At 43.4% G+C, this 26,305-nt stretch overlaps 1 protein-coding gene and 1 long non-coding RNA gene across 2 annotated transcripts in view; one reads left to right on the top strand and one right to left on the bottom strand.

Annotated features, from left to right (window-relative positions):
* KCTD1 (potassium channel tetramerization domain containing 1) overlaps positions 1–26,305 on the top strand; it is a 186,496-nt gene that overhangs the window by 14,873 nt on the left and 145,318 nt on the right. The window lies entirely within an intron of this gene.
* LOC128777076 (uncharacterized) lies at positions 1,450–19,759 on the bottom strand. Its single transcript, XR_008422247.1, has 5 exons — positions 19,626–19,759; positions 16,585–16,641; positions 14,746–14,924; positions 13,868–13,973; positions 1,450–1,722 (listed from the first exon to the last, which is right to left on the bottom strand). It is a non-coding gene; the product is annotated as an uncharacterized LOC128777076 (long non-coding RNA).

Here is a 26,305-nt window from a genome sequence, read left to right as displayed (position 1 = left end):
GAGCAGTTGGGAAGGTTTGCTGAAGGAGGTGAGGGTATAAATCGGGTTTAGAGGCACACCAGGCTGGGACAATGAAGGGGACTGATAAAGCAGGGGTGAACATGCAAAAATGAATGTGAAAGGTGGCCGAGAGATTAACCCACAGAAACGGGGTTTGGGGGAGGAGAGCATTGAGTCCAGTGGCCTCCTCCTCCTGATCCCATCCCACTTGGTCTGTGATCTCTGTGTGTTGGCCACTCTTGAATCCAACCATCAGACTCTGCCATCCTGTCTGACGTCCTGTCCCTAAGCTTTCCCTGCTGTTTCCTCTTTTAAATATCCTCTCCAGGGAACCTCACATCCTTAGACTTGAGTATGAATGATGCAGCTGATTCCACTCTTTTCCACCTGTGTGTGTCTAACTGCCTGGTGAACAGGTCCAGCTGGCAGAAAATACCCTCTCATGAGGCCCCAGAGGAACTCTTCCCTCCTGGTCCCCCTAACTTTCCTCCCTCCTGTGAGGGCTTTCCCACCCATCTAGGTGCTCAATAAAAAAATCCTTGGGATTTCCCTCATCATGTCCTTTCCCTCAACTACCTCCTTGACACACACACACACATGCACACACATGGACACATGCACACACATGCACTCAGGTGCACACACACTGAGTCATCTGTTATTTCCACCTCCTAAAGGTCTCTGTACACATCACCTCCTCCCCACCCCCCATGCTCACCTTGTCCTTCTCTTTCCTGTGGGCTTGTCTTCCCCAACACACTTTCTGAACGACTCCCCATCTACACAGCCCCTTCACGCGCCCGTCAAAATTCTTTTTAAAACCCCAATTCAGAAGATTAGAATGCCAGACTCCATTTTAAACAAAAATTTTACCTTTCTCTACATACACGTGTGTTTGTGTTGACCGTGTGACCGTCAAGCAGCAATGTGGCCCCGAGGGTTCAGAGCCTGCCCTCTGGTCCGAAGCCCAGAGAAGCTTCTTAATGCTCCCCCATCTGTAAGTGCAGAAAATTACTTTGTCTACGACACAGGGCTGTCGTGAGGATCAACTGAGCAGAGGTCTTATAACAATGCCTTGTACATAGTGAGCACTCGTTACAGGGAGGCAGGGTGCGAGAGGGAGGGAAAGAATAAGAAGGGAATGCAATAACATTATCAATGTTTACCTCTAGGCCACAAGATTTGCGTTTTCTCATTTTTGCTTCTTTATGTTTTTTCGATATTTTCTGTATCTTTCCAATTCTCTATAATAACCATAACATCCTTCTATGACCATTAAAACTGCCCTTTTCTTTGGAAATTACAGAATGCTACATCCTTGCTTAAGAATGGTCAGGAGCCTCCACCGGGCACAGGCCACAACCCAAACGCCTGTGCTGGCCTAGGGGGCCATGCACCCCCCACCCTCACCTCCCACTGCCCCACTTAGGCCCCAGACTGCCACCTCTCCAGATTTCTTTGCCCCCATACCCTATGTCCCTGCCATCATCTTCTCTTTTCATTGTGTCTTTTCTTGCCAGGCACTCTCGTCTCCTCTGACTTGAACTACCCCCAACTAAACCCCCGTTCACAGTTGGAGGCAGAGTTCAGATCTCCACTTCCCCGGGGGTGTTCATTGCTCCAGAGTCTGTGGGCCGGGTGGCAGGCCTGTTGGCGTCTCCAGATATTTGTAGAATCCTCAGATGTTGGAAGACAGGTGCAGGGATGTGGAGGCAGAGGAGGCTGAGAAAAGAGAGGGAGGAAATTGTGAGGCTATTCTGTGCAGGGCTCTAAACGCAAGACTCATCAACGGGGAATTTTTGAAGATTTTGTTTTTTTTGAGTAGAAGGACAGCATGATAAAAGTCACATTTTAGGAATAGAAGTTGGCAACAGTATGCAAAATGGATAGTGTGGGAGGCCAGAAAGTTGGTCAAGAGGAGGTTGGCAGGAGTTAGGCAAGAAAAGATGAGGTTTGCTCCAAGGTGGACTGGCCACCAGGGCTGTCACAGCTCTTGGGCCTGGTCTCCCGCCCTGCCGAGCATTTCCCTGTGTGGTCCCACTGACCCCCTCCAGACTTATGGCAGTTACCTTTACACATGGGACTGAGTCACATGGTTGACTGCTGAGTAGTAGAGACAGGGGTCAAGCCTAGATACATCTCACCCCAAAGCAAAGGCCACTAACTGACCTTCCCTAAGCAGCTCACAAAACACCGGGCCTTCAGCATAGAAACACTGAGCAGGAGGAAGAAAACAGGAGGGTGTGGTCAGCCCTGGAATATTCTTGAAAGTCTTCAAGTTACCAGAAACACTGTGGTGAGCAAGACACAAAATGGATAAAGAGGAAAAAGAAGGTGTTCAAGTGTCAAGGAAATTATGAAGGTTAGGAATAGAGTGAGCTCCGAAAGGGAAGCTTCCGGATGAGTGAAAGGAGCTTCTATTTTACACAGCAGGCTGCAGAGTTTTGGGACTTCATGACTTGCAGGGGTGATATAGGCTGAACATGGAAAATGGGTGGAAAGGGTTTGGACGTATTCCTGGATGGCTCACTTGTAACCGATTTTTCGAAACAAACTACATATAAGTGGGAGAGGTTCCCTAACTTTAAAAAAAATATTTTTATTTACTTATTTTAAGAGAGAGAGAGAGAGAGAGTGCACAAACAGGGGAAGGACAGAGAGGGAGAGAGAACCTAAGCAGGCTCTGCATCATCAGTGCTGAGCCCGACGTGGGGCTTGACCCACAAACCAAGAGATCATGACCTGAGCTGAAATCAAGAGTTGGACACTTAACCAGGTGCCCCTCCCCCAACTTTTTGAAGTGACACCAGGGAGCGTAGGCCCACGATCTGAAGCTGTCGTCAATAAGACAGTTTAAGATAAAAAAGATGACAATGACCACAGTGTACCCGGTACCAGGCACTGTCCTAGCATCATCTCAGTCAGTTCTCATGGCAGTCATTTGAGGAAGGAATTATTACCTCCACCCTTCAGAGGAGGAAACTGAGGCACAGAGGGCTGAGGTGCCTTCCACAGGGTCACAGCTACTATACTAGCAATGCTGGGATTCCAGCCCACATCAGTAGACTCCGAAGTCAACACGCTTTCCATGATAGACACTGCTTCCCAAGTGCTTCCAAAGACCACTGAACTCACACAGAGGAGACTTCCTAATACTTTTGTGCTCTGGAATCTTCTCCAAAGGCATAAAAGAGGCCTCGTGTCATGGAAGCCGCAAGACCCCCTCTCTGCTGAGAGGGCATGGAGCCTCTTAGTCACGGCCCAACTTCCCTCTGGTTCTAGTTCTTGAAATCCGCAGTGGGGAGGGTGGCCACACTGGGTGGGCTGACCCCATAATAGAAGACTTAACACATTTTGCTTCCCTGCCCACATGCCGCCTCCTCCTCACAGCTAACCTCAGCACCACCCCCAGCAATCTGGATAGTCCCCGTGCCATTTGAGAGAACATTCTTAGTTGTTCGCAGCCTCTGGTGTTCACATAAAGCCAAAGTTAATGCTCTGGAGTGTTTCCATCATCCTGTGACAAATCTGGACTGGGTATCAGTATCGGTCCAAAGGACATAGCGTCAGGGGGAGGCAGCAGGGAAAGAGCAAAATATGGAAGATGCGTGAGATTTACAAGTACCATGCAGGAAAAAAAAAAAATTAAAAGACCATTTAAGCAATTTGAAAAGCAGGAGCAGTGTTCAAAATGTCAGCAGTGCATGGAGCACGGATGACGGGGCTGGAGTCATCCAAGGTGCCCTTGGGGTTGGCAGAGTGGCCAAGGGAGTGCATGGGTTAGAGCGTGTTCATGGGAGTCTGGGGCTCTGCGTCCCCATTCACCTGCTGCAGAGTCACGGGCGACTTGCTTAACCTCCGTAAGCCTCTGTTTCCTCTTCTTTCTAAGGAGGGTGATAATCTTTGAAAAAAGTCAATAATGGCCCCAGCAGCTGCCCGCTAGGCTGTGATGGGCCCAATCCTTGGATGTGAGGGGCCCCCGGCAAATATTTTTCATGGGGCCCCCCTATATGAACAATTTGAGTGGAATCTAAAAAACAGCCTCAGAAACGAAGGGTTGAAGGGGGCTAGGGGGGTGGGGGAAATAAGGAGGTTGGTAAAAGGGGAAAACTTTTAGCTCTAAGATGAATAGGGTCTGAAGATATAAGGTATAATATGGTGACTATAGTCGATACAATACAGTGTGTAACTGACATTTGCTAAGACAGTAGAACTTAAATGTTCTCACTAAAAAAAAAGGTGCATATGTCAGGTGATGGATGTGTTAACTAGCTAGGTGGGGGTGGGGGGAGGCGGAGATCCTTTTACAATGTAGACGTATCTCAAAGCATCACAACGTACACTTTAAATGTCTTACAGTTGTGTCAGTTATATCTCAATGGAGCTAAAAAGAACTTTTAAATAAAAATGTGCATTAGAAAATAAATAAAGCACTAAATGTAAAAAAACAAAAGCAAAAATCAGTTTCAGTCGCTCTAGATTGGCATGCCAGCACCCTTCTGGAAGCTTGGACCCACACAGTTGTACAAAAGAAACCCTGTATTGGCTGGTGGGAACAAGCCGCTTGCCAGGTGGCCCTCCGGGAACAGGTGCCCGGACACAGGCCGGCAGATGACCACATGGGCCCGGGAGTCGTCTCGAGCTCCTTGGGGCATCAGAGCAACCCTGCGGTCAGGGCAGAGATTCAGAGTGCTCTGAGGCAGGGGAAACAGGACCTGGAGCCCACATGAGTTCCAGCCCAGGCTCAGGGTGCCCCTGCACGGTGGCACAGACAGCCCTGGCCAGTCTCAGACACTGGGGAGGCGCTTAGAAAATTCCAGTCGTGCTGCTCCAATGTGAGAGGCCCTCAGAGGCACAGAGCCTGGATCTGGGGCCCGGGTCTCCCAGGTCTAGACAGCACTGGCTGCAGTGCTCCTAAGGGAACATAAACATCACTCACAGGATTAAACAATAATCAGAAAAGGTCACTCCATACTTGTGTTGGAACAAACCAGCCACCAGGCCACTTGTGACTAGGGATGACCCAAGACAGACAGAAAGACACTCAGCAACCACAGACATAATTAACGTGCCCCTCTTTTGGCTAATTTGTGTGACCACTGCTTCTCTATGATGGAGCTTTATCTACTTTAACCCGTCATCCTCCTGGACCGAAAAATGAAAGAAGAAAGAAAGAAAGAAAGAAAGAAAGAAAGAAAGAAAGAAAGAAAGAAAGAAAGAAAGAAAGAAAGAAAGAGGAGAGGAGAGGAAAGAAAAAAAGTACCAAGATGTCCAGTCATCACATTGTCCTTGTGCCTAGACGGCTCCCAGCCCCTCCTGAGTTTCCCCCAGCACAAGCCCAAATCCTATAATAAACTCTTCCAACTCCCTCATGTGGTCCCTTGCTATGTGTTCTCTTGCAGCAAGGTAAATAAATCTAACTCTGTGTGACTAGAGGGTGTTCCTGGTGGTCTTTGGTGGGCAGCAACCCATCTGACAGGGCTATTGTAAAAGCTTACACAGACGCTGGAGTCCAGAGCCCTATCATTATTTTGGTGCTTCTCAGTCTTTCTGTCCTGCTCCCTACTACTCTAAAGCAAGTGAGGTCTATGGACCAGTAACATGGGCACGACCATGGGCTTGTTTGAAATGCAGACTCTTGGGGCGCCTAGGTGGCTCAGTTGGTTAAGCGACATACTCTGGATTTCCTCTTAGGTCATGATCTCACGGTTGTGAGATCGAGCCCACATAGGGGTCCATTCTGAGCGTGGAGCATGCTTGGGATTCTCTCTCTCCCTCTCTCTCTCTCTCTGTGACTCCCCTGCTCACACACACTCTCTCTCTTTCTCAAAATAAATAAACATAAAAAAGAGGGGAGACTCCAGGGTGGCTCCGTCAGTTAAGCATCTGACTTCAGCTCAGGTCATGATCTCACAGTTCATGAGTTCAAGTCCCGCGTTGGGGTCTGTGCTGACAGCTCAGAGCCTGGAGCCTGTTTCAGATTCTGTGTCTCCCTCTCTCTCTATCCCTCCCCTGCTCACGCTCTGTCTCTCTCTCTCTCTCTCTCTCTCTCTCTCTCTCTCTTTCTCAAAATAAATAAACATTTAAAAAATCTAAAAAAATAATTTTTTTTTGATATTTTTGTTCAAATGTCAGGGGGTGGGGGTTTGCATTCGTATCGTTTTTGTTTCCAAATATTATTTATCTGGCTCTCTGAGTTTTTCAGCACTTCCTTAAATTTTTGACCCAGGGGAGTTTCTCACTCATCAGGCTGCTAAACTCTCAGAAGGCCTTTAGCAAACATGTGGGTGTGGCTTGTGGAGTTAGATTGCCTGGTTCAGATCCGTGGTCTGCCACTTCCTCGCTGTGTTCTTTGGGGCAAGTTGGTTAAGCTTTCCAGCTTTAGTTTCTTCTTTGTATGATAGAGGTGGCTTTTAAAGTTCCATCCTGTGCAAGTAAAGAAAGACCGATATGCAGTCCAAATGCATAGCTGGGAGGTCTGGTTTAACCCAAGGATCAAATTCAAATTATCAACAAGATGGGCAGCGTTTTCCTGGAGTAATCCTCTATAAATGAAAATTTATTTATTTATTTATTTTTATGTTTATGTTTTAGCTCACGAGAGAGTGCACACGTGCAAGTAGGAGAGGGACAGAGAGGGGGAGAGAGAGAATCTTGAGCAGCCTGCACTCTCCGTGCGGAGCCAACTGGAGCTCAATCCCATGACCCTGGGATCATGACCTGAGCCAAAAACAAGAGTTGGACACTCAACCAACTGAGCCATCCAGGCGCCCCTATAAATATAAATGTTTTTATTAAATTTTTAAAATTGTTTATTTTGAGAGAGAGAGAGAGAGAGACAGCATGAGCAGGGGAGGGGCAGAGAGAGAGGGAGAAATAGAATCCCAAACAGGTTCCGTGATGTCAGCACAGAGCCCAGCTGGGGGCTCAAACTCACAAACCGGGAGATCATGACCTAAGCCAAAATCAACAGTCGGACACTTAACTGACTGAGCCACCCAGGAGCCCCTGATAGAAGTTTTAAGTGCACACATGTAATCATATCGTATACACTGTTGTTTTAGGTCACTCTTTTCTTTCTTCCATTCCCTACCCTTGTGATCCATATTAACGTACCTAATATTATGTTTCCAAATTTTCCTCCATGTCCTTATAATGAGTTGCAGACACAACATACACACGCGTATGCATTTACGCACATTTGGGTTTGGGGCTGGGGACATTGCTTCACAAACACAGGATTATATTAATGCTTTTCTGCACTCATGTATAAACAGTGTCTTGAAGAAATCCCTCCAAGCCACTTGGTGTACCTCTCTTTTTTTCTTTTTTCACTGACAGTACCCTAGTCCTTGATGTGGCCTACAATCACCCATCCTGTATTAATGAGGATTCATTTATTTTCTAATCTTTGCCTTTCTGGATATTGCTATAAGTAGACATCCTGAGGCATACATTCTAATACTGGAGCTCAGTCTTCCCTCTGCTAAAGTTGGCATAAATGGAAACATCCAGTTTGGACTCTTTTGTGTCTGGATGATTCTGTCAGCACAATGTTTTTGAAGTTAAACCATGTTGTTGCATGTAGAATATGTTCCTTTTTACATCTGAGTAGTATTCCATTGTCAGCACATACCACAGTTTGCCTATCTATTCTTCTGAGTATGTATATTTTAAATTGTAATGGATAATGCTAGATTTCTTTCTTCAAATGCTATAAAATTCACATACCCACCAATGGCATATGTTGTAGTTGTTTTTAATTTTGACTGACCTGCTGATCGTGACATGACATCTTGTTATTACTTAATTTGCATTTCCCCACCTATGGTAAATTCAAGCATCTTTTTTTTACACTTGTTGGCTCCCTGGATTTGTGTTCCTATAAATTGCCTTTTCATATTCTTTGATCATTTCTGTTGAGCTGCCAATTTATAAAATTTCTTTCTTTTTATATAAGTTCCTTTATTCTTATGTAATTGATTCCCATATTGTATAAATACTTAAATACTCGCCACTGCAAGTATTTTGTCCCAAATCTGTCATTTGTATTTTGATTTTGTTTATATATCTTTTACCATATACATTTTTAATGTGGTCAGATATATCTTTTCTTTTAGAGTCTTTGTGTTTTCCAATCTTCTTAAGATTTCCTTGTCCATAGATTGTACACAAAGTCTCCTAGATATTGCTGCAATATTTTGTCCTGTTTTATTGTTTACCATTACAAGTGTACTCTCTGGGGGAATGTATTTTTGTATATGGTGTAAAAGAGGAGTTTGGTTTTATTTTATTTCAGATGGATACCCTGTTATACTGGTCTCATTTTTAAAACAATTTATTATTTCCCCACTAAATTGCACTACCACATTTGATATATAATGTACATTAAATGATCATATATAAGACTACTTCTGGATTCTCTTTTCTTTTCCACTGATCCAATGATTTTCTCATTCTCACACTAGTAAGATATTTATTTCATAATGGTCTTATAGTATATTCTGATGCAATGGTAAGACAACCTGTTCCTGTTCTTTTTTTATTCTTTTCTTGGTTATTCTTGAGTATTTCTTTTTCCTTATGAACTTTAAGATAATTTTATCTAGCCTCCATATCCCCCAACAAAAAAAGCCTGCAATTGTAACTGCAATAACATCATCCTTATGTATTTAGGGGGAGAATTAATAGTGTCGTGATATTCCGCTTTCTCACCAAGGATGCGACATGTCTTTCCGTTGGTCTGACTTTGTTTTGTGGCCCTTAGTAAGATCAGTTTTATTCATAGAGATGCATTTTTATTATTAGCTGTATTCTCTGATATTTTTGCTCACTATTTTATACATAGAATATTTTTCTTTTCCATTTCTATATGATTATTTTTAGAGTAAATAAAAGCTAACAATTTATGTATTATATCCTGATTCTTAAATTTTCTTATTAATTATAATGCTTAAAAAAACCACTAGGATCTCTTGAATTTTATATCATGGGCAAAAATGCACAGTATTTATTTCTCTTTTCAAGTGTTTATTTTAGTTACTCATTTTCTTTTTTTATTACATTTACTAGATCTCCCAAGACAAAGTCAAACTGTAATGGTCATAATAGGCTTTTCCGTCTAGATCTTGATTTTTAATGAAATGGTTGTATTTATTTTATTTTTTGTTTTTTTAATTTGAGAGAGAGAGAGCAAGTGGGGGAGAGGGGCAGAGGGAGAGAGAGAGACTCCCAAGCTGGTTCCACACTGAGAGCAAAGCTGGATCAGCGGTGGAGCCAGGTGCCCCTAAATAGAATGGTTTAATTGTTGTTATGAAGACAATTAGTGGAGGATTGTGGGAAATATTTTTATTATATTTAAGTGCTTCCTTATAGTCATCTTTTAGTTAGAGTTTACTTAGGAATGTCTACTGTATTGCATGTCTTTTAAGCATCTATTGATAAAATCCTATCAATTTTCACCCCTTAATTTGCTTAAGTCCTGATATGTTAAACAATTTCCTGATATCAAAATACTTTTACATTCCTGAATAAACTCTAATTGGTTTATTGATATGGTGTTTGGCTGAATTCTAATTAGAATTTTTGTGTCTATATTTATAAGTAAAATGCAGCTTTTCACAAAGGAGATTTTCATAAATTTCTGCAGAAGAATTATATCGTCTGACACCTACCTTGAATATTACCACAATGAATCTTTTTTTTTTTTAATGTTTATTTGTTTTTGAGAGAGAGAGAGAAAAAAAAAAGAGCATGAGCAGGGGAGCGGCAGAGAGAGACAGAGACATGGAATTCAAAGCAGGCTCCGGGATCTGAGCACAGAGCCCAACCCGGGCTCGAACTCATGAACTGTGAGATCATGCCCTCCGTGGAAGTCGGACGCTTAAGTGACTGAGCCACCCAGGAGCCCCCGACAGTCAATCTTATTAGAAAGTATTTATACGTATTGGGATGATATCAAGATGAAAGTAGCAGATACAAGTTTTCCAAAATTCTAACATTTTCCTGTGAAAGCTTTAACTGCATCATTGGCAACAAATACTGCCAGTTGCTTGCCTGGAAGATATAGGCCAGTTACCTAAGTATCAATAACCAGAATTTGTCTGTCAATTGTTCTTTCAAGTAAAAATAGCATTCCACGAAAATGGGAGAAGTGCATCTCGGAAACTCAGTCACACAGACGCTTTTCCTTGAGACAACCTTCATACTTCAGTATGCAGCCGAAGTGCTTTCCACACACTTTGCAGCTAGCCCCGCAGAATACTAAAGAGACATGCACTCAAGGGCCAAGGTTTCATAAAACTAATGATTTTTACTGCTTCATGAAGGGCAGTCTTGAGTGAACAGACACTTTTTAAAACTGAGTGTATGGCACTGAAAAACTGTGACCGCTGGTACTCCTTGGTGTCGGTGCCTTTATTATCAGTAAGGCACCAACAGTTTTACCCACCATTGCGTTTACACCATTCATGCAAATGTCAACACAGTGAAAAAAGCAGGTAACAGCTCAGTATCATTTTGAATACAGGCTTGGCCTCACAGAACTCCTGAAAGGGTCTCAGAGACCCTCAGGGTCCTGTGGAACATGCTTTAGAAACCACTGCTCTGGCCAGATTGAGCTCCATTTCTGTTTTTTGAGAGAGCCAAACTCTTTCCCACCTCAGGGACTTTGCACATACTGGTCCCTCTGACTAGAATGCTGATCCCACACTTGACCTGGTCAACTTTCTTCCTCACGCTTCAGTTTCCAGTTCAAATGACTCTTTCACAAGGAAGCTAATCCTGGCCTACTGCTCAGTTAAGCTCAGTCCCCAGGTGCGGTGCTTTCAGTAAACCTTGGTATTTCGAGCATAGCTCTTATTACAATTTTAATTTACGTGTTACTCAGGTGTTTATCCATCAAGGTCTGCTCTCCCAGGAGTGTAAGCTTCTCGATCCTGTGCACCTTTTCTGTTTCAGTGTCCCTCTCACCCAGCACAGTGCACCCAATCACTATTATTGGATAAATGCATGGGGGAATGATCTGGTTTGCCTATGACTGGTTGGCTCACGTGGTAAGCTCGAAGGGCTGAAGCCAAGGTCGCGGGTTGGACCTACCGCACTCCTTGCCTGTTGTCTACTCCAACCATCAGATTTTCCTTCCCAAAGCAGTACTGCAGGTGAACTGGGATGAAGGGCGTGGATGAATAAAGGCTAATCCAATCCTGTTCATAGGAAAGGCATTCAGAGCTTCCCCCCGAATAATTTCTTGTGGATTTGTTGTCCTCTGCAAAGCCAGAAAGACAACTACAGCACTTCCCCGTCATCGGAGACCTACTTAAACTTCCTGAGACTGTGAAATCTTTCTTATTTGTTCATTTACTGAAAATCCCCTGGTCCCCCAGCAAATACACACGCCTTGCAGAACCTTGAAAAGTCATCGGAAACTATCCAGCAGTTATGAGCCATAGTTTAAAAACCTCTGAACTAACAAAATTATCATTCCGTCCCAGATTTAAACTGAATTGTGGTGATTATAGCGTATACTCTGCAGTTCTGGTTGAGAGGGCAATTTAATTAGAAGCCTCTATCTTGAGGCTAACTCCACCCCATACCCCCTCCCCCCAAAAATAATTCTTTAGGATGAAATTTCTAATGCTGTCTCTCAGCCTGAAGGTATGTTTTCTTGTAGAAAGTTGAGTAAGATTCCATTTAGGCTATTTTTAAAACTCAAGAGAAAGGGCAAAAGGGGGGATTTCACCACTTCAGAAATCATTCAGATACTTTTTTACTATTTTTTCCCCAAATGCAAACTGCTTCCTTTAGAACTTTCAAGTTGTCCTTTTTAATGCCTTTGACATGTTTGAAGAAATTTGGTAGAGCTGTAATGAAGTCGTTGACAAAGTGTGTATTACTCAGATGAAGATTTTTTTCCCTCTCTTTAAAAGAAACTTGCATGGAAATGCTACCTGTGGAATGATGATCAAAATCAAATCTATGAATAAAAGTGTGTGTGTGTGGGGGGGGGTGTACCTATAATAGGCGCATAACATCTTACCAATGAAAAGTCATTGGTTAAGCACATGGTATTTGCTAAAAATGACCTTAGAAATCATTTGGCCTGAGTCTTGTTTTACAGGGGAGAAAACTGGGGCCCAAGGAGGTACAAAAATGTTTTAGTCGCGATGAAAGACAAATGAATAATCCTGAAACACGTGCCCTTTTGCACATGTTTAATTAAACATGTTTAGTTAAAACATGTTTCACACCAATAATTAGCAAAAGTAAAATCGACAGCCACTGGACCATTCTAGAGGGAAAGGAGGGCCCCCAGCCTGGGAGGGTTAATTCCCACCATCTTGGCAGATCACATGCTAAGGGTGGGGGTGGGGGCCAAGAGCATCATCGTGGCAGCAAGTTGATCCATGGGGAGCGCTTCTCTGTCTTCTTTCAATCCAGTACAGGAAAAGAGTTCTGCCAACAAGTTCCCGGGCCCAGAGAGGGGACCGAGGGGCTGTCTCCTTTATGGGTACCTGGGTACAGTCGTGGCTTCATCAAAAGCAGCCAAGAATTTGGGGGCCTAAATCACATATGTACTAACAATCCATCATTCTTTTCAAATCACATCACTAAAAAGCAGTCACATGCATAAAATTCAAACACGGCATTCAAGCCTGAATTCAAATAAATGTCAAACTGCATTGGGGTTTTTTTTAAATAATTTACTGCGCTCAACTAACGTAAGGGATGGTCAGGTGGCAAAGGTACATTTCACCGCAAAGGAGCATTTCCTTGGAAGGCCCAGGTTCCACAAAGGGAAAGGTTTAGGACCATGACCAATGCATTTGGATAGTTAGTGGTAGAGTTGGCCTATAGTGCAATTAAAAAGGATATTATAATATGAGTCACACCACACAAAATTGCCGAAGTTTGACTTTCCTGACCCCCCCCCCAAAATTACAGCTCCATGTAGTTCCATCTCATATTTCAAATGCACCTTGGTAGGGAGGCGGTGAATCTAGAAGCATGGTGTGTATTTTCACGATGATTAACCTGACTAGCATTAAGTTTTTGTGACAGACACCTCAAAACCTACGACGCTAGAATCAAAGACTAGAATCAAATTAAGGAAAGTCAGTCAAATCCTAAGGAAAAAATCAGAGAGCCATAAAACACAGTACACTGCAGCTACTTTCCACGTTCCGGTTTCCAAGCACAAAGGATGACAGAGCACTGTATCCCAAAGGAGAAGGGATCCTTAGCTCAATCAAGGAAAGTTCTAGAAGTGAGTGGAGCGTAAGACAGGCCTTGAAATCTTCAAAAGATTTATAGAAAGAAGGAGAGGTGATTAAGGAAAGAGGAAGAAGCATCACTATGTCCCACTCTGTACCTTTGCTTGGCCACAGGGCTTCCTGACCGTTTCTGGAACCCTGCAAGTTTTTTTTTTTTCCCTGCTACAGGGCTTTCCCACAGGCTGTTCCCTTTGGAGTGTTCTTCCCCCTCATCTACCCAGGGCTAGTTCCTGTTTCTCAGTAAATATTAAATGTCATTTCTTCAGAGAAGCCTTTCCTGACTGCTCAGTCTAAAACAGCCTTCCCTCTGGTTAACCTTTCTCTATCATTTTCTTTTCTTCGTAGAACTTACCAATATGTAAAATTATTTTTTTATTTCTTGTGATTTTTTTTTGGTATTTTGGGGTTTTTTTTGGTATTTTTTTGGGGGGGGCCTCCAAGCCCCATCCTAGGTTAACCTCTTGAGAGCAAGGCTTTGCTGGAACAGTGCCTGGTGTATAATAGGCTTAGGCTGTTAGGATGCTCTTGACTGCAAGCAACAGAAAGCCCTAATTCAACTAGCTTAAGCAATAAAGGGGTTTTACTGGCTCACGGACCTGTAAAGTCCAGTGTCCCATGTCATCAAGGAAAGATCTAGTGTCTTCTTTAGTTCCAGGCTTCACATGCATGCATACATCATCCAGGAGAGGCAACATTTCTGTCCTAGGATTCAAGAATCCAAAAGTCTGATTGGCCTGGTTTGGGTCACTCTGCATGTTCTCCCCAAAACAATGATGGTAGCAGGAATGGGGATGTGCTAGGCCAGAGGGACTATGTGAAGAAGTGGAGACCATCAGGAAATGCCGGATCCCGTCAGGAAAGGGAAATGGGGAGACGAAAGCACCCATACTTCACCACCGAAATGTGCAGGCATGAAGACGCCTGGAACCGAGAGGGGGCTTCTCATAGGGTGGAGGAGCAGTGTCATTGGGCAGTAGGCAGAGTGGCTAAAATGGGGCTGATGTTGGAGATCTTAAAGGAAGAGGAGGGCAATCATCATTCGATAGGCAGCAAGAAGCCACTGAAGATTTTGAGTAGTGGCATAACAGCATGAAGTAGTGTTGAGGAAGATAGGTCGGCTGCAGTTTGCAGACGTAGTGAGAAAAATGTGGGGAGCGGGGAGGCCAATGAAGAGTTTGTCTAGGCACTGGGGAAAGGCCCAGGTCAGACATTAGATATGAAAGAATGTCAGAGATAGAAAAGGTGTGCAAAGCAAAGATGAGCCAGAGGTAGTGGCTGATTGGATATAGATGATGAAAAAGGAATGAATGAAAGATGGTCTGCCATGTCCCTTCTTTCAACTCCCTATGCTCCTCAGGCACGCCCAGGGGCCCCACCTATCCCGGCATCTTCCCCCCCGCCCCTCTCTGCACCTCTCACCTTCTCTTTCACTGCAGAACTCACCACCAATTATAATGGCCTATGCATTTGTTACCTCCTCATTGCCTTCCCCACCAGAACTTGGCTCTGAGATCAATGGCCGGCAAGGGTCTGGGTCCAGGTCTGGATTCAAAGGAAATGTAGTGAGTGAGCCATTAGTAGGCAAAGATGCTGGGAAAGAGAGATGGTTTATGGGGAGAAGATAGCGCCTTTGATGTGGGGCAAGTTGGGTCTCTGGAAGACATCCAAGTGAAAATATAAAGAATTTAGAGCTTTAGAGATCTCAGTCCAGTGTTTTCCCAAAGTGAAGCCCATTTTCCCTGGCCTGGAACCTCTTAGCTCTGCCTCTTCTCCTCCTTTCACTTGTCAAGACTTGGTTCCTCTGCCTGCCTCACCCTCTTTCTTCTTAGAAATCTCAATAGGGATTTTAAATAGCTTGTAATCCATAGTTTTATCGATTGAGAAATGTTGGCCCTAATAAGTCCCTTTATTTTACAAATTAAATATATATAATATAATATAATATAATATAATATAATATAATATAATATATATGGACTATATATTATATATATATGTATATATAGTATATTCCAGAGATCTAAGTGACTTACTCAAAGTCACACATCTAGGAAGAGAGAAAACCTGAACTAGAATCCATGCTTTTGTTTTAAAAAACTGCTGTTCCTTAGCTCATATTCAATACAGAAGTGTAGGTCAAGCTCTGGGAATGGGTTGCCTGAAATCCTGAATTTCTTAATTCCTTTCTGGAACCAATTCTTCTACAAAGAGGCCACAGAAAGTACACAAGGACCCTCAAATGCATATTTTGTTCCTTTTTAACAGGGACTAAAATGTGCTGTGGAGAATACATGACGGCACCATTACAGAAAGATTTGGCTTTTTCAGTGCCTTTTCATAAGAGAAAGTGTGCTCACAAACCTACTCTGCATTAACAGTTATTATTTTTTTTAAAAACATTACCAAAGATCAAAATAGCCAGCAGGTTGGCGTTCACAGCAGCTCTGGCCTGCCCCCTTGTGCACAATTCATATTAGTGCATTTTTTTCAGGGCAACTCCGGGCAGGGGTGAAGGTCAGACTCTTCTTCACTTTCACCTTCCTTCCTCTCCCCCCACATCATTCCTCCTTCTCCCCTTCCTCCACTCACAGCCCAAATGACAGAATCAGCTCAGGGAGAGCTTGGAATTTTATGTGACCGTGAAATCCACCTCCCCTCCCCTCCCCCCAGTGTTGAGCCATTCAGTCAACAAGTGGTTTGTGGAGCAAGTAGAGAGCACTGAATCCAGGGTTAAGGGCATAGGTAGCCCCTGACTTCACAGAGCTTCCAATCTAACAGGGAAAGCACACAGTGATGAGTAATCACTGGCCTGAAAGAGCAATTATCAGCAATTACCAAACTAATAAATAGCACCCCCATATTAAAGGGAAAAAAAGAAATGAGTTCATAAACACCGCTTTGTGAAGAATTCTCTTTTCAGTTAGGTGATGGGCATCATTTCAGGTGTTTGAGGATTAGTGCTATCCAGTAAATGAAGTCTCTCTCTTTTTTTAAACATCACTTTTTAAAATTTTTTAATGTTTATTTTACTTTTGAGAGAGAGAGAGAGACAGAGTGTGAGTGGGGGAAGGGCAAAGACAGAGGGAGACACAGAATCCAAAGCAGGCTCCAGGCTCTGAACAGTCAGCACAGAGCTTGACGTGGGGCTTGAACCCGCAAACCACGAGATCATGACCTGAGCCAAAGTCAGACACTCAGCGAACTGAGCCACCCAGGCATCCCTACCTTCATCTCTTAATAGTGCTATCAAATGTTTAGTTTTAGTATCTGTCGTGTCAGATTAACATGTTATAGTTTTTCCCCTGAAACTTACCTTCAGCAAATGGAGGCTCCAGGGTGACTTTGGTGAGCCCAGCTCACTGGAGAACAGCTGAGGATGAAAAGAGCATGCTCAATAAATACTTGCCACCTGCCATTGGGTGGCTTTTAGCCACAATAATTAATTCAGCCATCAGCTTCGTCATTGCACAAAATCTTAGTGCCTACATCATGCCAGACATTGTGCTAGGGTCTGAGCATGAGGGGAAAACAGAACGAAAAACCAAATAAGAACCAACAAAAAACCCAGTCTCCCCTCAGAGAGCTCAGAGCTCTGAGAGAAAGGGACAGAAGCAAACAGATAATCACAATCTTGTGGGGTTTGCTTTTGAGGACCACTTTATGACAAGGGCAGCATATACAATATACCACCGGGAGAAGGAGGCATGATACGTAAGACGATTTTGGCTACAGATAACAGAAATGCAGCTAAAAATGACTTAAATGCAAAGGCCACTGTTACCTCACAGAACAGGAAGTCCAGAGGTGCACTCTGGGGCCAGTGGATTTGGCGGCTCATCCAGATGGATGCGTGTTTCTGTGCTCCGTGCTACCATTTGCAGTCTGGCAGTGTCTTCCCTTAATGATAGAGAGTGCCATGACCGGTGAGGAAGGGGCATTTCCTCTCAAGCTTCTGTTTTACGAATCCCCACCCACCCTCAGACATCTTCTTTGGTTCCATTGTCCAGGACTGGGTCCCATGCCCAGGCCCTAGGGCAATTACTGCCCGGCAACACAAGACCTAGATAGTTGATTCCAGCCAGACTCCCTCAAGTACATGGGTTTGAGAAGCGTGAACACAACCAGGTTCTAAGAGCAGTGGAAATTGAGAGGTATGGATGTTCTTAGACAACCTGTAGGCTCAACCACAGAATATCTGTGTCACCCCCCACCAAAATGTTAGCAGCAGGAAGGAATATTATGGAAATTGGTCGTTTTCTTCTTTTTGTTTTTGTTTTTCCAAATTTCCAAAAGTGAGTATGTAGTCTTTTTATAATCAGAAGTAAAGAAACAAGCAGTACTTGGGGACATTTGTTAGGGAAACACCCTACTGGGAAGCGTGGAGTAGGAACACAAGTAGCATCTGATGTAGTTCCTGCCCAAAATGAGCTTAGCATCTCCTCAGGACACAGTAAGCCATTTGTAAACAAGTATAAGGTTCTGCTTCCAATTCCAATGTGTGGGTTTAGAAGAGTTTCTCACACCAACAAGCAGCTCTAAGACACCAGCTGGACGTCCAACAATTCAACCTACTTCTCACACTGTCTCCCTGGAGATGGTGTCAGATCCCACAGGTTAAGGGATCGGTCCTACAAGGGTGCCCCTTCCTTCAGATACCGGTCACAAGCCTAGGTGGCCCGTTGACTATAGGTTGCAGGTTCCCATGACCTCCTCTTCAGGTTCAATCAATTTGCTAGAGCATCTCACAGAACTCAGAAGGACATTTTACTTACTAGATCACTGATGTATTATAAAAGGATATAACTCAGGAACCGCCAGATGGAAGGTGCAGAGGGCAAGGTATGTAGAAAGGAGTGCGGAGCTCCTACACCCTTGGGGTTCACCACTGTCTCAGCACCTCGAGACCTTCACCAACTTGGAAGCTTTCCAAACCATGTCGTGTGCTTTTTGATTTTTATGAAGGCTTCATTATGTGGGCCTAAATGACTAAATCATTGACCGCTGGCAATAGATTCAGCATCCAGCCTCTTTTCCCTCCCTTAGAAGGTGGGGGGGGGTGAAGACTGAAAGTTCCAACCTTCTAATCACATGGCGTGGTTGGTCATCCTTAGGTGAGGTCCCAAAGTCATCTCGTCAACATAACAAAAGACACCTTTATTGGGCTCATATGAAGTTCCAAGACTTTTAGGAGCTCTATGCCAGAAATGGGGACAAAGACCAAACGTATATTATAAGTCACGCCAACACAACAAAGAAACCATATATTCACAACATATCTGGACTACATTTTTTTTCCTGGTACTGCAAATTAGATACCAGAACAGTATCAATTATGCCGAGTCTGCCAAATAGACAGTAATTTTGTGAGAATTCAAGGAGAGCAAAGGATGAATAGAGCTCCCATCTATAGCCAAGAAGAAATAGACACTGACTTTTCAAGGACTGTCAAATGCTAGTCTTCCTATTCTTAAAGAAACACTGAAAAGGGCAGCATCCGAACAAAAATGCGGTTCTTCTATGTGTAACTTTCCAAATGTCAATAGAATGCAGCTCCTTCGGTTCTAAATCATAACAACCCTGACTTGGAAAACAGTTGAAAGGGAGCACCGACTGGATTTGCCCCACATCAAGTCCTGTATAGGACTAGAAATAAAATGGGCCAACAGGTCGGGCTTGGAACACTTTCTCGCCTTAAGGTCCTTCCGCATTCACATTTATCTTCATCAGAGAATCTGAGTGTCTGAGAAAGAGGAAGACCAACGCGTTGTTTATTCCGATAACCTGTTTCCTTGAGCTCTTGACCTATGGTTCTCTAAAGGTGGAGTTAGAGGTGGTAGTTGGAGTGCACCCAGTCTCTGGAACGTGAGCTCCAGTCCACTTGGCATGCTTCCTTGAAACCATATGGGCACCAGATTCTATCCTAGGAAAACACTGCCAAGGTGAGTTGTTTCATCTCCCCGATCCATTCATTTGGCCTCTTTGGAGGAACAGATTTCCCACGGTATCTGGACGTTTGCTTTAAGCCATTTCACTCTCATGCTGTAGAAAGACCCACACTAGTACCTGAGTTTGCCGCCAGAAAGAAATACGAATAGGATTTTTGCTTTTGTGAAATGCTAAACGCATCTGCTTTAGATCGTTTCGGCTTGCCAGTGCTTTCGTAGGAACGCTCTACTTTCAGATAGTGGGGGAACCTGTATACCTTCTTCGAACCCCATGAAAATCTTTTACGCTTGTGTAACACCTGGTAATTTCCAAGGGCATTCCCACCTACTCTGCACAACCACTTGTAAGGCAGCTGTCCCACTTTTTGTACAAATGAGAAAAAAATAAGATTTAGAAAGATGAAACTACCTGTTGAAGGTCACATGGCTTTGAGTGGCAGAGTCCATTTTTCTTAACGTCAGTCTTCTTATTCATGCAAGTTACTCATCAACACAGTCTTGATACTCAGGCATAGGAAGTACCAGTCAACAAAGAAGCACTACGTATTTATGCTGTGTTGAGAAGGGTTAGATTTCAGAAGTTCTCATGGACTTTAGGTCTTTCTTTTCTCTTTTTTCTTTTCTTTCTTTCTTTCTTTCTTTCTTTCTTTCTTTCTCTTTTCCCCTTTCTCCCACCCTCCTTATCTATCTGTCTCTCATTGCTTAAAAAGTGCACAGCTGCAGTGTTTGGAATAAAAACAAATACATTAAACTAAGTTCTGTCTTCCACCCACACCCTCTATTGCCTTATCCATTTTTGGTTCAATTATAACCAACATATGGGAGACATGGACACCGCATTCAAAATGCCAAAACCACTTTCTACCACATAGGAGACTGTGGCATAGTTTGAAAAATTAAATACATTAAAATTATATTGTTGGCCACTTAAAATACCTCTCATCATTTATAAAACATTATCCCCTTTGGTCTCTCATAGTTTTAGCTCAGTAAGTATCCAATGGAAGAGAAGACTTACTTGCTTATCCTGATTTTCCCATATCCAGTTTCAAAAGCGAAATTGTCGGTGTCCCTGCTCATTGAGAGACCTTCCTCCCCAAACAAAGCAAGAGAGAGAAGTGTGTTGAGAAGCTTCAGCGATGATATGCATCTTTGTCTGGGCAGTTGACAGCATAAATTCCTCTTGGTTGACATCACCAGCTCTGTGGATTATTGCAATGCCTGTCCTTGACCCTGAATATCACAGTACTCAAGACATAACCTATATTTCCAGCTGTGTTTTCGAATGGGCTCAGCCTGGAGAAATGACCTTGAAAGATTCTCTTGGAATGGCCCATTTGTTTAAAACGCATGGCCCCCCTCTCGAAGGTGTTAAGTGAGCAGAGAAAGATGAATTCAGCAGTTCCTATTCCTTCCCCTTCCTTTACTCCACCAAATCAAGGGCAGGCAGAGGCCGCTTAGCTGTCTAATAATGACAGGGACAAATTTTCCCTGTTCCCCACGTTGGTGGAACACAAAGAATTGAATTTATATGTAAACTCGACTGGACTGGATTGAGGACCCTATTCCCTGTGAAACAGCCTTCCGACCAGGCAATCTCTGTGCCATCATCGGGAGAATGGATAACAGAACGTGTGGAGTTCTAGGTTGCACTAGAAGTAATAGATTCCATGCAACATAATATAACGGATGCAATTGAAGAAATAGTACAAAGTAAAAAATAAAAATAAATAATAGGCATATGAAACAACAGTCCACATGTGACAAGAACATGTACAACGAACAAGAAAGGGGCCTGTGAGTGATGGGGCATGAGGGGTGAGAAGGGGGTAAAAGGCACTCAATCAATTTTTTAATCACTCCATCGAGAGGGAGAACCAGGCACAGACCCAGGATGATGAGCCATGAACTGAGGACCATAGCACCAGACGTCCAGCTAGGAAAAGAGGGGGAAGAAAAAAAAAACTTTTAAGAAAATACTGGCTCCCAAGACAATTAAAAGCAGTAATGATCTCAATTCCTCCTTCAACGGGCAAGTGCTGCAATGTTTTCCTTAGCGTCCAGGTGGTATCCTTGGAATTTCCTTTTGTTTCCATCCAACAAAAACACTTCCATTTTGAAATAAGTAAGTAAGTGTCCATGATCCAATCACAGCGGGATGGGAGACTGGATCGCACTTTTTCAGCGTTGGTGGGGACAGGGTATTGCAACCGGAAGAGGCCACCCAAAGCAGATGATCCCTGGACAGCTCCTGTTCCAGCTTTAAAGGCCGAGGTGACTTTCCATTCTACTTACAATAGATCCTCATTCGAACAGTAAAATGCCCAAGACTTATTTCTTAAATTCTTTTACTCTTCTCTCTCCTCTTCCACCAAGAGTCCCCTCCCCCAAACTCCCGAGTAAACCGGCAGAGTGTCCACATCGATGGCATGGTTCCTAGTAGCCCTGACATTACCTACTTTTGCCACAGAGGTGAGAGGGGGAGGAAGAGATCTGAGCAAACCAGGTTTGAGCCACTGACACAGCGCTTCCTTCTGACGGAGGCTCAGTTGCCCACCTATAAAGTGGCAGGATTGGTTTGAGCTGGACGGGGTTGGGTTAGGAAGTTGTTTACAAAGCTTCAATAGTCTGTAAGATTTCCAGCAGGCCGTAAGATTTCCTGCTCAGGTGGGGAGAATCTAATGATTTATGTCCCACTTTACTGTTCTATCCTTCTTGTATTGGTCACGTGGAATTCACTTGGCACGTGTGATCACATCCAGAGGCTTCCTTGAGAAAATGCTGGGTTCATTTTTACACAGAAGTATAAATGAAGATCCCATGTAAGGTAAGTTTATTATTAAAAAAAAAAAAGGGGGGGGGGGAGCCTGTCTGGCTTAGTTGGAGGAGCGGACGACTCTCGATCTTGGGGTCATGAGTTGGAGCCCTGCGTTGGGTGTCGAGATTACTTAAATAAATAAATCTTTTTTTTTTTTTAATTTTTTTAACGTTTATTTATTTTTGAGACAGAGAGAGACACAGCATGAACGGGGGAGGGGCAGAGAGAGAGGGAGACACAGAATCGGAAGCAAGCTCCAGGCTCTGAGCCATCAGCCCAGAGCCCGCCGCGGGGCTCGAACTCGCGGATCGCGAGATCGTGACCTGAGCTGAAGTCGGACGCTTAACCGACTGAGCCACCCAGGCGCCCCTAAATAAACAAATCTTTAAAAACAAATAAATAAGTAAAGTAAATGAATCAGCGAGCAAATTGTCAGTGAAAGCTCTAAATTACGTTACAGTGGTGCCATACTTGAATGGTGTATAACTGCTAAGAGAAAAGGTGGAAGTAGCTATATTTAGGGCAATAGAATAAGTGTAGTCACCACATTAATGAATTCAATGGTATGCTAATAGACATCCCGGTTTCTCTGGGTAGGAGCTGGACTAGCTAAAGATGGTTGTGAAATACTATCTTACATAACTCCTTTAAAATAAATTCTTAAAACTTGCTGGCTTTCCAGGATCAGACCCAAAAACCGCCATTCTCCCCTCGTCTCCTGCTACCTCTTTACAAACCCAGCCACACAGGTTTCCTCTCAGGTCCAAAACAGGCTCTGAGCCTTCAGGCTGGGCTCCCCAGCCCTCCCCTCTGTGCCCATCAAACTTCTGGGGTAAGGGTCATCTCAAAATTCATGCTGCCTCTCTGCACCCCTCCTTCTTCCGTGCATTCAAAATACATGATTTAGGGGTGCCTGTGTGGCTCAGTCAGCATCCGATTAAGCATCCGATTTCGGCTCAGGTCATGATCTCGAGGTCTGTGAGTTCGAGCCCCGTGTTGGGCTCTGTGCTGACAGCTCAGAGCCTGGAGCCTGCTTCGGGTTCTGTGTCTCCCTCTCTGTCCCTCCCCCATTTGCGCTCTGTCTCTCAAAAATAAATAAACAGTAAAAAAAAATTTTTTTAACATGATTTAATCCATTCTTCTGCTTTGTAGTACAGCCCTGGATTCTTGTACATGTCTTCCTGTATGAAGGAAGAAAGATGAAGTCCTTGAACAAGGAGGGATTAGGGTGATTTACCTCACAGTCCCTCCAGGCCCTTTGCACAGAGTAGGAAATTAGCAAATACTTTTTCAGTCATCCAACAATGAACATACTATGTGCCGGGCACCATTCGAGATGCTGAGAATACAGCCGAAAGGGTTTCTATTCTCTTGACATATATATTCTACTCAGGGGACATTCAGTAAATAAATGCGTATGTGTTAAATAAACCTCTATCTGTGGACGTATATGTAGATATTTTTTGACTGCCAGCTGGTGAGTAATAAATGACATGAAAATAAAGCAGGGGGGAGTAAAAAGAATGTCACATGGAGTGGGAGGAGCGGCCACAGTGCTCTTTTAGATAGGGTATCAAGGGAAGCCTCTCTCAGAAGGTGACCTTTAAGCATGGCTTGAATGAAGTGAGAGAGTGAGACTTGTAGGCATCTGAGAGAATAACACACCAGAAGGAACCATGTGTGCAAAGGCCCTGAGGTAGGGGACAGGCTAAGTCATTGTTGGATAAAAGTATTAAATCATGCTGTTGGTGCATTCTGCCAGCAGTTTGGTCCTATGAAAGTGCTTTTTCTCTCTTTGTTCAAAGCAGGACAAAAATTCCTGCTTGCCTTGTAAATGATATATTAAAGCCATGAATCTATGGTTATACAACTCAGACAGTTTATACTCGGAACATCTTAGACCAGGGCTTCTTGTACATCCTTTAGGGCTCACTGGGCACCTCGCTTTAGGAGTACAATAAAAACTGAGTCAATTTCCATCTCCAGAATGAAACCAAAACTTGTGATTCTCTGTTATTCCTTTCATGCCCCTCTCAGGGGGAGAAGCCCGGGTACCAAATAGCGTTAAATCTCTCTCTGAGGAAAGCCAAGAGACCAACACAAATGACAGGGAGGAAATCCAGATGAGCAGTGACAGGCTGTTCATTTTACTTCGCAGTCTGGGTGGTTTGGGGCCCCAGAGTTTCTTCCACAGCTCTGTGCCGTAATGTCTGTGGTTGTGAATTTTAAAAGGAAGTAGTAGAATGGCACTTCTTTGAAAACAAGATAGGAACAAAAATAGTTTAGTTTCGGGCTATTTTTCACACACTAAAAATATCAAGTTGGATAAGAAATTTCACATCCATTGATTTTTCATCATGAGTCAAGCCTCAGTATGCTGAGTCCGAGGAACCAAAAATATGCTGGTTAGCTCAGATATGCATTGCACTCCGACTGCATGCAGGACACTAGCCCAGGCCTTGTGGTTTAGTACAAAGGGGTATTAGACATGGCCTCTGATCTCAAGGTTGACGATCCCATTGGCGGGCCAACACATGACCGACTGCAAGAATATTGAACAGTGAGAGTGGACACCACGCAATTAAGAATCAAATGAATGAGGACTTCTGCTTCCAGCCAAGGAGTAACAGGGACCAGATTTCTCCTTACACCTGAAACAACAGCAGAAATCAAAGACACTGGTTTTTAAGACACTGGCTCTCAGACAGCAAAAGACTATGATCCCTAAAGGATGAGAAAGTGACTCGGTGAGCCCTAGGATTGTTCCAGCCTACTGCCGTGAGAGAATTTCTAGACGATAGCACCCTTAGAGTGACTTTGAAGACAGCAACAGAACCTACCCTAAATGAAACACACAGGAAAATTGACTTTAAAATGCAAAGATCAGGGCCACCTGGGTAGCTCAGTTGGTTAAGCATCTGACTCTTGATTTCAGCTCAGGTCATGATCTCAGGGTTCATGGGACAGAACCCCGTGTTGGGCTCTGCACTGACAGCCTGGAGCCTACTTGGGATTCTCTGGCTTCCTCCCCTGCTCATGTGCCCACATTCTCTCTCAAAATAAATAAACTTTTAAAAAAATATGCCAAGGGCTTCGGTAAGATGCGCGGCAACTCCCAGCAGCCTAACCTACCTGTAATGAAGGTACCCAAAGAAGAGAGAGAGCCAGAGGATACAAAAATATTTGGAGAAATAATGGCCCAAAACTTTCCAAACCCAATGAAGGCCAAGAACCTACAGATCCAACTAGATCAATGAACCCCAAACACAAGAAACATGAACAAAACTACATCAAAACACGTCCCAATCAAACTGCTCAAAATCAGTTCTAAAATCTAAAAAGCAGAGAAAAAGAATGTTAATTACAGAAAAACAGACAGAAAGATGGCATAGATTTCTTGTCAGAGGGTCCAGAGGTCAACCCAAATATGTATGTATAACTAATAGTTGACAAAAATACAAAGGTAATTCAGTGGAAAAAAGTCTTCTCAGCATTAGGGCTACAAAACTCTACATTCATCTGCAAAAAATGAACTTTGAGCCATACCTCACACTGTATACAAAAAATGACTGAAAATGGACTGTCCACCTAAACTGGAAACCCAAAATTGTAAAACGGCTCGAAAACAGCAGGAGAAAATCATTGTGACCTTGGAGCAGACAAAGATTTCTTCGATACAACACCAAAACTACAATCCATAAAAGAACAAATTGATAAATTGAACTTGAAAAAAATTTTTAATTCCAGTCTTCAAAATAATAGCTGAGATTTTTAAAACTACCCATAGACTGTAAGATCATATTTGTGAAGCCTATGTCTGATAAAGGACTGGTATTCATAATGTATATAGAGCTCTCAAAACTCAATATTAGGGACACAATCACACCCCCTCAAGTGGGCGAAAGAGCTCAACAAATACTTCACCAAACAAGATAGTCACATGACAAATAAGCACAGGAAAAGATACTCCATGTCATGCATCATTAGGGAAAATGCAAATTACAACCACAATCAGATACCACCATATACCTATATTATAATGATTGATGAAAATAAAAAAGATTGACCACACTGAGTATTGGGAAGCGGGTGGAGGAACCGGTACTCCCACAATGCTGGTGGTGCAGCCACTTTGGAAAATGGTTTGGCAATTTCTTAAAAAGTTAAGCATACGCCTACTGTATGATCCAGCCATCTCATCCCTAGGTAACCACCAAAGAGAAAGCAAAGCATGCATCCATACAAAGACTTGCACATGAATGTTCATAGCA

Source organism: Panthera pardus, unplaced genomic scaffold (genome assembly GCF_024362965.1).
Source record: "Panthera pardus isolate Hobbes unplaced genomic scaffold, ASM2436296v1 HiC_scaffold_15, whole genome shotgun sequence".
Classification (NCBI taxonomy): domain Eukaryota; kingdom Metazoa; phylum Chordata; class Mammalia; order Carnivora; family Felidae; genus Panthera; species Panthera pardus.
The sequence above is the reverse complement of the archived record's forward strand: the minus strand, read 5'-3'. Positions and strand labels throughout refer to the sequence as shown.